Raw genomic sequence first — 16939 nt, forward strand, 5'->3', positions numbered from 1 at the left:
TGGCACGCAGTGCTCGGATACAACCGTCGTTCGTCGTACACATGGATGCAGAGTTACCACTTTGGTTTACAGAGTCTACATGAGTCTGTAAATGCTTTTGCTGTCAAAAAAAAAAATAAAAAAAAAATAAAGAGAATTGTGTGTTGATTGTTTCTTACGGATCAATGAGGAGACGGATAAAGACTCGAGTTGTTTCTTTGCTAAGGCCAGAACCTTGGACAAATTGGATTTGACCAACCACATCTGCGAGTTTAAATATATGTTATGATAACGAAACATAATATAAACCCAGATGCAACATGATAATATACATGAGAGTTCTAGGTTTGTGTTCGCAATCACTTGGAAATTGTCAAACAGTGTAATTATGATTGGAGATTGATCTCAGGAGCACCCGTGATGACTTCATAAATAATAGTTGGTGAGATGAAACGAATGAGGAATGGATGATCAATTATCTTGTACATGCTTGAGCACCTAGAAACCTCAAAACGATCGACATTCACAATGGAACCGACTTTCAAAGATGGCATGTAATGATTAGTACGTCCGGCGGGAATAAACCCATGAATCACGGAATTTGCAAATAATATTATTTAACAAAGAATCAGGAAATCAATTAAAAACAATTATATTAAATAAGTGTGATAAATCGAAGATTAACTTATCTTTTCATCAAGGAAGAGAACAGTGATTCCCATAAACTCACTGTCTTTCTTGGAGTTCAGGGAATCCCATAAGCGAGGAGGTTAGAGGCTATGCTCTGACTACTATGACCAATACGAAGAGATTCGAAGGTTGAATGACGGATGCCGGGAACGCCGGTTTGAGGAACTGGAGAGGTAGAGAAACATTTTCTAGAAGATCGTAAAGCTAAGAGGAATCAATGAGTTTTGTGGAGATGCAGATTGGGTCCATTAAAGATGAGAATCATATATATAGGGTTTACAGAAAGGCTACAAATCAGGAATATTTAAGATCAAGCGATTTAAGATGGGGAGATGAAGAGTTCACCGGTGAAAAAAAAGATTACGAACAGACACACAGCGCAACTCTGTAACTCAGACTTGTCTAAGACAGTGATGAAAAGAACCCTAACTCATGTTAAATGAAGACATTTTATAATGTGGAAAAACTATAATTGTTGTTTTTTCATATAACGTGATGAACCTCATTTAAAAATAAAACTCATAATACACTTGTAGGTCTGGCCCACAGAAAAAAACGAAGAAGCAAAGGTTTCCGACCTTCATAAATATATATATATATATATATATATTAGTTGACCATCAATGTACAAAGTATCCTTTAGTTTAGTGGTATAAATGTTGGTGTTTATATCTCAATAACCCGGGTTCGAGCCACAAGCTTGACACTTTTTCACACTTTTTAAAAGTGAGACCCACCAAAATGCTAACGTGTCGCCTCAGGAAAGAGGGAACTGCCTCATTATGTGTCGCCTCAGGAAAGAGGGAACTGCCTCATTATATAATAGATTTATCTTACTTATGAATTCATTTATCTTTCTCATGAATACTGACTTGTACCCAACTAGAATTACATTCTCAAGTGTTATAAATATATGTCCAAAGACTTTCCTTTTATTTATGAAGAATAACTTAGTTTGTATGACCATTTTAACATCTCCGAGTCATATCTTTTCTAACATTCAAAAATAGACCTTAGATCTAGATCATCACTTTCATGATGTATTTCTTTGGACATAGAATGGAGATGTTATGGATAAATACTTTGAAAATGCTAATAGTAATGAAGCATATATCAGCGTATGTATCTTGTTAGTTGTATTTAATTAAATATAATTTTAAATTATTTGCAAGATACAACTCACCTCCTATTCATGGACATTAGAACAGCGTGAAGAATATTTTCGTTCTCTCCATGGTATATTTTGATTTAGGATTGATTTATCTTAGAAATCTAGAATTTGGTATGGTCGATTTTTGCAGATATAAGATATTTATTAGTAAAGATCAGTCGCAAACCGAATATGTTTTTATTATTGGTGGAACCACAATTAATAGAGTTCCCAAAAATAAACTCCAGTTGCAACTTCTTCAAATCATACGGAAACAATAGCATTTCATTAAACATGTATAGAATGTATATGGCTTTGGTCTATGGGTCATCACATATAAGAAGCAAGCAAAATAGTTACAAAAAAGAGCCAACAAAATTGTTTGAAGATAATTGGCTTGTGACGTTCAACTCAAAGAAAGTTATGTTAAGAATGATAGAACAAAGCATATTCCTAAATATGAGATATCAAGAAAAATAAGAAGTGGACGTCGAGCATATACGTTCAACGAAGGCTAGCTCAAACTTACCTTCTCGTACTAGTATGACTCTTCGAAACCTTGGTGGGAGAGGACCGAAGGCATTCAACTGAAAGGTTTAAGATTTCAAGCATTTTGAAACCTCGTCTATGGTATTGGAATGCGTCATTTGCATGACCTATAAAGAAAAACTTATGTTCAATATTTTTAGGGGGAGATTACATCATTGTACTTTTTTTCTCTCGTCATGATTTTTGTCCCATCAGATTTTTCTATGACTAGGTTTTTAACGAAACAGTACATAATATAAGAGAGATAATTAAAGGGGACTGTTGAAAATAATATTAGAGTTAATGATTATCAATTCACCTATATTTTATTATATCATTTTGTAAATATCTGTATGTCAACCGATACAAATAGGATTTTAGTTTTGTTGAAATCATATAATCAAGAATCAAAAAGAAATTTAAAGTCACCCTCTCTCTCTCACAGGACTAACTCTATCTCTAGTTTTCACAAATATAATATGTTATCAGCACGAGAGCTTTTATATTTGCACGTAAGATATAATATCTTCTATAAATAGGAATATAAATATTTATTACCTCGTTCTTTTCACAAACATAACTTGTAATGTGTTGTATTATATAATAACGAGTTATAACAAGCCGTATATATAAAAAAATTGGGATGAAAAATTTTATAAGAGGAAAAGATTAAGATATATATCCCCAAAATTCAAACATCTATTGAAAGAGATGTTATATAAATAAGTACTTTGGAGATGTTAATGGTAATAACGCATATATGAGCTTATGTTTCTTGTAAGTTATATTTGATTAAATATAGTTTTAGATACTAATTTATTTGTAAGATACAGCTCACCTCATATTCGTGAACATTGGAACGGAGTCGAGAAAATATATGTTATCTCTAAGATATGTTTTGATTTAGGATTGATTTATCCTAGAAACCTCGAATTTGGTATGGTTTGTTTTGTAGACACAAAATATTGATCAGATCCTAATAAAGCTCCATCGCAAACCGGATACGTTTTTATAATTGGTCGAAAAACAAACTCTGAGTGCGACTTCTTAAAATCTTACATAAACTAAAGCACTTCACGAAGCATGTCGAGAATGTGTTTGTGGCTTAGGTCAATGAGTCATCACATACAAGAAACAAGTGGAATTGGTACTAAGAAAGAGTGAATAAAAGTGTTTCAAGATAATTCGCCTTGTGTCATTTATCTCAAAAAAGGCTATATCAAGAGCGGAAGAAAAAAGCATATTCCTATAAGATTTTTCCGTACATATGGGAGCTCATGAAAAATCAAGTAGACATAAAGTATATACAGTCATGCGATAATCCAGCTGAGTTGTTTACAAAGCCGTTTCACACTACAACATTCTGAAAACACGTCAATGGTATTAGAATGCGCTTCGTGTGACATGTGAAGTAAAAGCTACGTACATCGTTATCAGGGGATGTTACTTCATTGTACTTTTTTTTTTCATCATGGTTTTTGTCCCATGAATTTTTTCCATGGTAAGGTATTTAACGAATCAGTACGTAATAGAAGGTGGATAATCAAGGGGAGTGTTATGGATTTGATCATCCACCTCATGGACACTTGTACCATTATTAATACTTTTGTTATCCTTATCATTGTATATGTGTCTGTATTTTCTTTCATATCAAAGTATATGTGTTATATTCTTTCCACTATAAATAGAGTTGATTCGTACGGAAAGAAAAGATTTCGAATAAAAAAATTAGTCACATCTTTCTCTTTTGTATTGTCTCACATACACACACAACACAGATAATCAATACAATACTAAAAGGGCAATAAGAGCTCCTCTCACAGTGTCCACGTCCTCACCAAAAATCAACCAATAGGAGATCAGATTTTCACCACGTTAGAAGCTCTGCGTCTGTCATTTGGGCCTCGCATTCCACCAGCCCGAAAAAGTTCGGAATCAAAATGCCCGGGAAGCCTGTGAAGCGCTGAAGTTCCCTTTCCCCTTTCCGCGAAGAACCAACCCTAATTTCTCAAAATCGATCCTCGATCCCCTTTCTCTTCATCTTCTTCTTTCGTCGATCCCCTTTCTCTTCCTCTTCTTTGTTTCCTACGTTTCACGAATCTTTTATCGCGAACAATCAATTCTTTCCCCACTCCTCTAAACTTTTAATCTCATTAATGGATCTTTATCGCTTTCTCCCTCTGAGATTCTATATAGATCTCTTAATCGATGTTCTATTTTCATCAAACACTGTTCTATTCTTTCAACTGCTCCTTGCGATCAAGTTATTCGGTGTTTCCGACTCAGTGAAAACGAACGGCGAAGCGGCGATCCCCTCCAGTCCGGTCAAACCCGTCGCCCAAACCGGTGTCTCTTCCGGCGATGACAATCCGATGAAATCAAAAGGCGCAACGGCTGAATCGAAGAGTCCGATCAAACCAATCGGCAAAACCAGTGCCTCTTTCAGTCTCAACCTCGGTGTCAGGGGCAGAGCCTCTGTCTCCTCCGGCAATAAAGGCAAAGCTATCGTCTCCGACAACGTAGGGGAGGTTATTACCTTCAAAGACGTGACGTTCGGGCCCCGTGAAGACGAGGTTCGGTTTTGGTTGATCCACTTTTGGGAGGCTTGGAATGTTCAGACGAAGGTGCTTATCGGCCTCGAAATGCTTCTCATCGATGAAGAGGTATAAACCGATATCTATGATAGAAAATTGTGAAGCCCAAATTGTTTATCGAATCAAATTGATTTGATATCATAACACCTGATTGCTGGTTATCGCTTTGTTTGATCAGATAATTAATATTAAGATTACTTAGCAACATTTTAGGCTGATTGGATTAGATAATTATTTGTTGTTACCACTATCATGAGAATTTATTTGTTGTTCATTGCGGGTTAAATAAATTAATATTAAGATTACTTAGCAACATTTTAGGCTGATTGGATTAGATAATTATTTGTTATTACCACTATCATGATAATTTATTTGTTGTTCATTGCTGGTTAAATATCTTAATTAATTTTGTTTTCGCTAAGCATATGTTGACTAACTTCTCTGATTAATTCTCTTTTGACAAGTTCGACCATATCATGGTACTTACTTACATCTAAGATAACTAACTTATTCTTAACCAATTTCGTGCTATTCCTTTCTTATTGTCTACACCGCAACTTATGTTCTTCGAAAGACTTGATATTTTCTTAAATTAGTTATGGTTACTTAAGCTATTCTTTTTGTTTTTAAACAATCCAATAAACTTGACTGTTTTGTGTTTTGAAAAATACAATTCTATCATTCCAAACAAAACCATTCTTATTTATCTGCACTTTTTATTTATTGTATAGTTAAAACTACATCAGGTCTCACCATTTTTTATAATGCTATGAAGACTTTGTTTTCCCTTTATTTAAAACTTTGCTTTAAATTTTTTTATTTATTTATATCATGTAAATAATAATTAGTATTTCTATGGTATCAATTTAAGTTGATATGTGATTCCATATATAACAATTTGGATCCTTTCATATACGGTCCCTATATTTGATTTCAAATAACATAATTAGAACCATATTTCGTATTTATTTGAAGGGGAACTTAAAGAAAAAAAAACTTATACCATTGGATTGAAATGATTCGACGGTTGAGATTAGTAGTTGAAGTTATCCTCACCATTGGCTCCCATTGGTCGAACCCTTTGGAAGTAACGCCGGATTTTCCTGATATAGGGAGTCATCCTAGAGATTCTACTACGCTTATCGATTCCTCTCTTCCCTCAAACCACCACAAGTCTCTCTCATATGTCGTAATCCATCTCAAGCCACCACAAACTCTCAGAGCCTCCACAATCCTATCCCAAAATATTGGCATCTTATTATCGTTTTTATCCTTATTTTAAAGATCTAAATTTGGTTAACTTTTCCAGCTACCAACTCTAATGGAAGCAAAGAAGCAGTGAACACAGCTCAACCAGCCACAACAACCGCCACAACAATTAGCGGTCAGCACAGCTCAGCCAGCCACATCAATAAGCACTCAAGGAAGCTCAGCCTCCGGAGTAACTAATGTATACAAGCTAAGCAAAGCCGAGCTCAGAAGCTACCAATTGACACGCATTGAGGAACCGGAAGAACACATCGACCCAGATTACTTGCATTATCTGAGAGCAATAGGTGCGTACGACTCATTTCCGCAACAGTCAGCACGAGGAAAGGGTCGTGGTCATAAGGGTCGACGCTAACACATCTACCTAATATTCCTAATGCTGTGATATTTGTATCACCACTGCTTCAGTAATGGTTTATTTGCTTCAGTATGCTCTATTTGCTTGGTATGTTATAATTTGATTCTCTATGTTTGATTTGCTTCAGCACAATATTTTTCTTTGCTTGGTATTGGTATGTTATATTTGCTTAGTATGCCATATTTGCTTGGTGTGTTTGATTCACTAATGTTGTTGCAGCAATTCAACCAACAAATGTTTCATTATTCAATATGCTACATATAAAAAATGTCTCTATAAAACTTTACATCCTAGCACAAGAAACATTTGTTATATCATACGGAGCTACATTGACATCACACTGAGTGGGAGGGTCATACAAACCCATTGAGGCATCACTTGATCAATTCATAACTATGATCAATTTATAACTAAATTATAATACTGAGTGGAACCATATGTTAACTTATAGCTTATAATCGAAAATTAACTATCAACAGCAATTATCAATAAACAACTGATCTGTCTCAACTATCCCCAACAGTCAATTACTTGCCAAGCACATAATGACAACAGACACAATCACTACAATTACAACACAAGAAAATAATATAAACGCACCATAAACGACCCATAATATTTCAAGATTTATAACTATATCGTATCCCACCAAGTAATGTATTCTACTTCGGATATAATAAGTGCACCCATAAATATTTTCGCATTTTTCTTCCCAAAAGTAGTTTCTCATCTATGTGAAACATATAAAAAATTGCAACATCCATTCTAAACTTAATTATTCCTAGCATAAAAATTAACAATAATAATTAAATATTTTAAATCAAACACACAATTGAAATAACCCATTTTATTTGACCAACTGAATTCGAATAATTTATATCTCTTTCTTATTGTTTTATATATGGATTTTTTTCTTTTATATCACATAGATTATGTTATTATAGTTTATGTTTACGTTAATAGTTTAAAATTGATTTTTATGCAAATATTCAAACTGAAACATCTTTTATAACTATGATCCATTTATTATGCTTAAGACCAAGTTATGTTTATTAATTCGTAACTTCTTTACTATTCAACATATATTAATGTTGTAACATATGGTGTATTAAAAAACTTTCAAACTTTGCCACCTATTTAAACCCTTGCATCCTATATCCATTATACAACTCCTCCATATCTCTGAACAACTCCTCCAAAATCTAAACATGAGTCAAGTATTTTGGGATATACGCCACAAAACGGAACCATCTTTATCATCTCCAAAGAGAGTCATTACCATGAAGATAAAGAGGCCAAGGACACAGCAAACAAAAATTGTGATATCTATCGCCATGAAGACAGCAAGCAATGGCCACCTAATCCACGAAACGGTATGCGATATGGAGTACATGCTTGGATACCACGAAATAGATTTTGATTCAGTGATGGAGATTATCGAGCAGACTTCTGACTTTGTCGCACACACTATTCCGACGCTCGATGATCCCACAAATATAGATCTTGATATAATTATTAAGATATCTGATCACAACCTAGCCGATTTCCGCAGAATTGACCTAGACGTCTATATCATCGAGCTTCGTGAAAATCAAAGGGAACCCACCCCTAGCGAAAAAGATGATATATGCCCAATTTGCTGCGAAGAGTTTGGCACAGAAGGAGAGATCAACTCTTTGAATTGTAAACATTCCTATCATCATCACACATCTTGGACTGGATTGGAAAAACCTTAACATGCCCATGTTGTAGGGCAATACTTGCTTAATGTACATGAGATACATTATCTCATCTACATAGTTGTTTGCTTTGTCTTAATAATTTAAGGGGAAAAAAGAAATAAGAAGATTATATTTTGATATTTAAGTTGTCATTGTTGGAATCTTTTCCAACATAATAATAGTTGCACGTATAAAAATAATTGCAAACTACAATTACTTATAATCCATAAATTTTGAAAATAATCATATTTCAAATTTATATTAATTATCTTAATATCATTGATTCAATGTTTGTATTACTGATAACAAAGGATAGAAATTGGTTGTGGATAATATTCCATGTATTTTATATTGCATAATTTACTGAAATTTTAATGGTTGGTTTTTTGGGGAAAACTTATATTGAAACCTGATTATCTACACAACTAGCTTATAACCTTATATTGAAACCTGATTATCTACACAACTAGCTTATAACGAAACTTATTAGATAGTAAAAGTATTATATAGTCATATTATGTGACAAATCTATATATTTTCTTTTTAGGAGTTCTAATCCTTTTGTTATTCTTGAAAATAGAGATGGTGATGGTGATTAGCCAACTATTTGTATAAACACATTAACTATGTTTACAACAATTTTTTGGAAAGAAATCAAGACTCATACAATATTATCAATACACATTATTATTTTAGTGCAAAATCATTATTAAATCGAAGTTATAGAAAATCTTAATCAGAAAAGGAAAGAAGTATAATTCATTGGATGAGCATTAACAATATTTCTATATACCCTTATAAATAAATAAAAATGATACAAAACCTAACTCTGCCAAAAACGAATCTTCCTCTCGCATAGCCGCAGGAAACATACTCGACCATCTTCGCTGGCCGGTGGCAGAGGTGAGTAAGGAGGGAGTTGTTGAGTTTGTTGGAGGAACGGTCGAGGCTTTACAAGAAGGCTTTTTAAGCATAATGGTTACGCCACCTTCCGAGCAACCCGTTCAATCTGCAGGTAAATATATTAACTTCGTTCCTCACTCTGCATAAACCACGAGATATATAGTCTGGGTTGGTCTCAGATTCATGATGGTCAACGTATTACACTATATAATCGAAAACAAACCATAATAATGTATAGGTTAGTGCTACGATACCAATCATGGTTTCGTTTATGGCAGCTCATGGTTTTAAGTTGGAAGAGCATGTTTCACGTATTTGTTCAATTTTGTAGACAAACAATCGATCCCAACTGTAGCAAAAAGAAAAAAAAACAATTGCTCCCAATTATATTGGTGAACTATTTTTCTTCAGAAAATTAAATAAAAAGGACGACTAAAACTTCAACAAAATAGAACAACAATAACTACTTTAATTATTTGTCTAATAAAAATCCTACAACCACCAGCCTAAGCCTATATACAAAATTTAGTTTAATTACTTAATTTAATAAATAAATTTTGTTATACATTTTTCTCTTATAATACTGTTTGTGTGTTTAACTATATTGGTGGTTCAAAATATTAGCAACTTGAGTTTATGCTACATTCCTTAAAAATCTTTAAAATATTGGCAATTCGATTTGACATGCTTTCTTTTGTTTATTGTAATTGTTTTGAGATATTATTCAAACATAAAAATTATAAATGTTTTTTTTTAAGATACAATTTGATGAGCCACATTTTAGAATAGCGTAGAATTTATTAACTCTTTTTAATTAATTTAAAATAATAACAAAATTTATTTTCCTAATATAATCAATTCAAATTTTTAGTATCATTAAATTGTAATATATTTTATATTTACGTTAAAATAAAATTAAAATAAAATCTAATTGCAAAGTATATTTCTGATAAATAAAATGACTAATTCTAGAAAATCTGTTTTCAAAAGGAAGATTCCAAAGATTTCCAGCAGATTTGTTATTGTTCGCGTATAATATTTGTCCCTTAAATAAACTAAAATAAAAATATCACAATATATTATTATTCCATTTCATATAAAAGTTGTTATATTTGAATTCACATGTTTCATCGCAACAGCTACATAAAATAAATATAACAATGGTATATATAATTTGTTGTATATATATTATTGTTTTATTTGTTCATAGCTTAGATACTTATAGTTTGTTTAAAATTTTCGTTTCCAACAAAATAAAAGGTAATCAATCCAACCGTACCAATAATCTATAGTTTGTTCTCAACTATTTCTGCATATATAGCATGGTTGAAAGCTAATCAAATTATGATATTTATTTCAAATATAATTTGGTTAGAACATGAATAATTATAATCTGATTTAGTATAATTGTTACTCTAATTAAGCTCCCATATTTAAAAAAAAATATACAGCTAACTATCAAACTTTTTGCTAATTTAATGTAGACAGTTTATTAATTTCCATCGTACAAATATTTCAGGCGGACACACAGAAAAAAAGAAAACGAGGCCGGCCACGTGGTTCACGTACGAAATCAAAAGGTGTGTCTTTACACTCAAACAAAAAAAAATTAAGATTAAATTTTTCTCATATATTTCTTTAATTATGCATATTACCAGTTCATCTGATTAATGATCTACCAACGTTCAAATCAAAATACTATGACTGTAAGTTTATATAGATTATAATATTATACTTTAATCAATATTTATTCCTCAAACATACTAAGTTTTCAAAACTAATCTAATAGGTGGGTGTGATGGCTGCGACTCTTACAGTAAGAAGCAATTTTATAATGGTATATCGTTCGTTATATCCTCTTTCACTAATAAAATTTATATTAATAGTCAAGCAAAAAAATGCATGTAATATGATAAAGGCCATTTTGCTATCAAAAAGAACTTCAATACGGTCACAAGGTAAGCAACATAGCTAAACAAAACACTTATATTTAATAAATTTTTAATTATAGTATACATTGTTTATGCGTAGATTCAGCAGCTCCACCACGAACACATATATTGGGTCACACCCGAGCAAAGAAGCAAGGTTCGTACTACTAAAACCCTAGGATATCTGTAGAAGACATACATTTGGGCATAAAAATAGCTGTTATCAAACTTAGAACTCTGATAAATTTCTAAGATATTAAATAAACTATGATTTAACAATTCCTAAAAAATACTTTTTTAGATAAAGGTTCGACATCACAACTCGATGAAATCCCAATCATAGCATGCTCAAAATGTGGACTTCAGAAAGCACCGGTACGGACCGCAAAACAGGTGAACCAACTTTCACACTTTGCTGTAACCATGGCCAAATCAGGCTTCCACCGATCAATCAACCCCCAGCCCTGTTAGAAAAACTTCTTCAGACTAGATGGTTTCGAGATACTATCCGAGTCTATAATTCTGTACTTGCTTTTACATCCGTTGGAATGAAAATGGATTATAGTGTGGTGCATGCGCCTGGTCCATACACTATACGGATCCAAGGTCAGACTCACCACAGAATTGGCTCACTTATACCGCAACAAGGCCGTCTCCCTGAATATCTCCAACTTTATATATTTGATACGAGCAACGAAGTCAGAAACCGCTTAAATGCGATGGGGCAAACCACATCAAAAGGTAGTCTCCATGAGACAACCTTGAAGCGCCTCATCGAGATGATTGACGAGAATAATTGTTTAGCTAAGATTTTTCGACGTGCACGAGACCACTACGAACGGGCCGGGTCAGAGTTTGTTATTAGGTTGGTCCCAGATAAAGGAAAGGGGAAAGAATACGATCTTCCGAGTACGAGTGAGGTTGCAGGTCTTATCGTGGGGGATATGTCATCAACAATCGGAGTACGAGATATAGTGGTCCAGTTTCAATCTGACACTTTGCAGAAGATACGTGATGATCACCCTCTATACATGAGCCTACAATATCCTCTTTTGTTTCCGTATGGTGAATATGGGTTTCACCCAGAAATCCCCCTACATCTTGAGACAGGCACTTCAAGAACAAGGCAATTCCTAACCATACGGCAATACTACGCTTCTCAGATTCAGACACGTCTTAACTAAGGGATGACGTCGATTAAAGGAGGTCGTCTCCTCCACCAATTTGTTGTGGACGTTTATATAGCAATTGAAGAAGATCGACTGAGGTGGGCGAGGAATAATCAAGATATTTTGAGAGCCGCGCGAGCTATACAGTAATGTCCTTGATGCTGTAAGCAAAGGTGACACTGATGCTAAAATTATTGGTCAGAGATTTACACTGCCGCCAAGTTTCACCGGCGGGCCCCGATACTTAGTGGAGAAATACCACGATGCGATGGCTATTTGCAGGGAATTTGGCAATCCAGATTTGTTTATCACAATGACTGTCAATCCTAACTGGAGCGAGATTAAAGAGCACCTTGGGAGATATGGTGGTGATTCTCCGAATGATAGACCAGACATTGAATGTCGGGTCTTTAAAATGAAGCTAGATCAACTACTCAAGGATTTCAAACAAGGAACTTTCTTCAAACCATACAAAGCAGCTCTCCACCGAATAGAATTTCAAAAAAGAGGACTCCCTCATGCACATATATTACTGTGGTTGGGAAACTCTTCCAGAACACCGAGTGCAGAAGAAGTGGATGAAATAATTTCAGCCGAGCTCCCAGACAAAGAGAAAGACCCAGCTGCTTACGATTTAGTCACAAAACACATGATCCTTGGTCCATGTGGGCTCATTAATCCGAAGTCACCGTGTATGGAAAATAATGTGTGCACGAAAAAGTATCCTCGGCCGTATAATGACAACACTTCGATTGACAAATCCGGGTATGTATTATATCGTCGGCGCCGAAACGACGATGCGTCTACAGTAAAAGCTGGGCAGTACTAGACGACACATTTGTCGTACCTCATAACATTAAGCTTCTGAAAAAGTACGAAGCTCATATTAATGTTGAATGGTGTAATCGTACAAGCGCAATAAAATACTTATTCAAGTACATAACCAAGGGCGTTGACCGAGCAACAGCTGTTATTGAGAAAGGAAATACAACAACTACATCTGACACCATGTGTTCTGGCGAATCAAAAGAGAAAGTCACCAGGCAACGCAATGAGATCCAAGACTACGTCGAAGCCCGATATTTATCAGCTTGTGAGTCTATGTGGCGGACTTTCGCATTCCACATACACAAAAAATAACCTTCAGTTGAGAAGCTTATCATTCACTTAGAAGGCGAACATAATATCACTGTTAAATCAACGGATAACCTCGGTCGTGTAATCCGCAAACCAGGTATCGAGAAGACAATGTTCACTGAATGGATGGTTTTATGCAGAAGGTCAGAGTTTGCCCGGACATTAACATATGTGCAAATTCCTGAATATTTTGTATGGAACAACAATGCTAAGGTGTGGACTGAACCTAAGAAAGGAAAAACCATTGGGCGAGTCGTAGCTGTCCATCCATCAGCTGGTGATCGATACTATCTGAGAATCCTCATTAATAAGATTAAGGGTCCTAGAAGTTATGACGAGCTAAAAACATACAACGACGTGAAATACCCTGACTTCAAATCAATTTGTCATGCACGAGGCTATTTGGACAATGATGTTGAATGGCTCGAGAGTATGTCCGAGGGTGCTCGAACAGCCACCCCATACCAGCTCCGCGATATGTTTGTCACATTCCTAAACAACTGCTTGTTGCAAGCCCTAAAGGACTATGGGAACACTCATGGAAATCAATGAGCGACGACATACTTCACAAGAGACAAAGGATCTTCGGTCACGCAAATCTGGAACTGGATGATGAGACCCTCGAGCAATACACGTTAATAGAAGTAGAAAAGTTGATGCGCATGCATGACCGCTCTTTAAATGATATTAAAGAGATGCCAAAGATCAACCCTATTTTGCTAAAAGAATTGGGGAACAGTTTGTGGAACCAAGAAATGGATTATGATGTTGCCGAGAAAACACTGAGACATGACAGGCAGTACAACTTACTTAATGCCGAACAGCGTGCGATCTACGAATCAGTCTTAGACTCTGTTGATAAAAAAATGGAAAACTTTTCTTTGTAGCAGGGGGCACAGGAAAAACATTCATATACCAAACCATTATATCCAGACTTCGCTCGAGAAAACAAATCGTTCTCCCAGTTGCTTCTTCAGGAATAGCCACATTGCTACTACCAAACGGGAGAACAGCTCATTCTCGCTTTAATATTCCGTTGAAGCTCGACGAAGATAAGCTCTGCAACATCAAACCAGGTACAATGCTGGCTGAACTAATTGACAAAACAGACCTCATAATTTGGGATGAGGCACCTATGACACACAAGCATGCTTTCGAACCATTAGACAAGACGTTGAAGGACATAATGTCTATGAAAAATCCACCTGCAAAGAATCAGACTTTTGGCGGCAAAACCGTTATGTTAGGTGGTGATTTTAGACAGATCCTACCAGTCATTCCACAAGGTAGTGGAGCTGATACTGTCTTAGCTTCGATAAGCCATTCATATCTATGGAATAGCTGCCACAAGTTCTCTTTAAAAACAAATATGCGAGTCAATCAGGATGAGAAAGAGTTTTCTGAGTGGCTTCTCAAGGTCGGGGAAGGTCGTCTAGAATCAGGACAAGAATATGAGGATGATGGCTACCATGACCAATTCATAACTATCGATAAATCATTGATTCGTCAGAGCTATGTTGACCCATTAAAAGGAGTTGTTGATGCCGCATATGGAGAAATCAACAAACTGACAAATTCCCATACTTCCTACACTGATAAAGCTATACTCACACCCCGTAATTAAACCGTTGATGAAATCAATGCTTCCACCATCTCACAGACCGACGGGGTATCAAGAGATTACTTCAGCTCAGACAGCTTTGAGATATCAGATACTACATCAGATCAAAATGATACATTATACGCCGTTGAGTATCTCAATTCCTTGGAATTCTCGGGTTTGCCTTCCCACAAACTAACTCTGAAAGTTGGTGCCCCAGTTTTGCTTCTGCGAAACATAAATAAAAAAAAAGGGATTATGCAATGGTACACGTATGATCCTAACCCACACTGGCGATCGCGTGCTCAAGGCCGAAACTATCACTGGCTCCCACATTGGACAAGAGGTCTTGATCCCAAGAATTGTTCTTTTGTATGATGAAACAAAGTTACCGTTCACATTACGTCGGCGGCAATTCCCTATCAGATTGTGTTATACAATGACAATCAACAAAAGCCAAGGCCAGAGTTTAAAAGAGGTCATATTATATCTGCCTAAACCAGTCTTCGCTCATGGTCAACTTAATGTGGCCCTCTCACGTGTCACAAGCAAATCATGATTAACGATCATCAAAAGCGAAGATTCCCACCAGCTGAAAGTGAAGAACATAGTCTACAAAGAAATATTGAAAGGCCTTCCTCCCAACAAAGATATTTTTAATTAAATTAGTAGTTTTCACTCCCACCGTTTTCAGAGGTCTTCTGATAAAATATTATATTCACAGATTTACAAGGCCCAACATATCAACCAAACTATGATACAATCAATTGAGAAGGACTTACACGGAGTTTTTCCCAGCTAAGCCAGGTATGTACATTTTTATATAAATAACAATATTATTGTATTTACTTAAATTTATGCTTAATAACTTATTCTTAACTAATTTCAGGCTATTTCTTTCTTATGAACCTCAACGCAACTTCTGATCTACAAAAGACTTAATCTGTTTCATACATTATTTATTATGTTTACTTAGCTACTACTTTTGCTTTTAACCAATTGCGTAAATTTGATATTTACCAATTTTCAAACATTTTGGAAAAAACAATTCTTCCATTGTAAACAAAAAACATCCAAACATATAATCAAAAATTGACTATCACCACACTTTTTCCGCGCGATATTAATAGTTACATATAAAGCTCACTTCTTTATACTATACGACACGTAATATAAGATAAGATGGATAATCAAATTGTAGAGGATGGATTCGACCATCCCACAGGGCCCGAGGAATAGGAAGGCCTGGCCCGAGTTAGGAAGAGCGACGGCTCGATCTGTCGGCTCGAGAGTCAGGTCTCTCGGCTTGACTCTTGAGTACTTCTAGCTGACCATCGTCGACTGAAGAGCGTTCGGCTCAGCGGTTGCTCGAACACCTACGGGCCTCTCGGCCCAGCAAAGGAGGCCCACCAAGATGGCGTAAAATTAGGTCAAGAGCGAGGCATCGGGACGTCTATATAAGGGAAAGAAGAGACAACGAGAAGAGGATCCGAAATCACTGACCAACACTTGACGGTTAGATTAGGGTTTTCACCTTTACTTCGTCTCGCCATTAGTTATACTTCTCCGGTAGCTTATCGAGCCACCGGTTTCCTTTCTGTCGCACTCTCCTCTTATTTCCTTGTAACCGATCGAACGTTTTCTCTCCGACCATTAATAAGACGTCTTTGTTTAAGCCCACATCTTATTTATTACCGTTTCACGATCAAACAGTTGGCGCCCACCGTGGGGCCCTAGCAAAGTAACGTCAGAACGATGGTCGTTAGCAATGATAGTTCAGGCGAGGAGCGCGAAGCTCTCGAGGCGACGCCTACGCCTACACCAGCAACTCCACTTCCCCATCCCGCAACCATGGAAACTATCCTGGCGCGCCTGGCCCTACAAGAAGCGGCACAGAAGGCGGCAGTTGA

Source organism: Brassica napus, chromosome C4 (assembly GCF_020379485.1).
Source record: "Brassica napus cultivar Da-Ae chromosome C4, Da-Ae, whole genome shotgun sequence".
Taxonomy (NCBI): Eukaryota; Viridiplantae; Streptophyta; class Magnoliopsida; order Brassicales; family Brassicaceae; genus Brassica; species Brassica napus.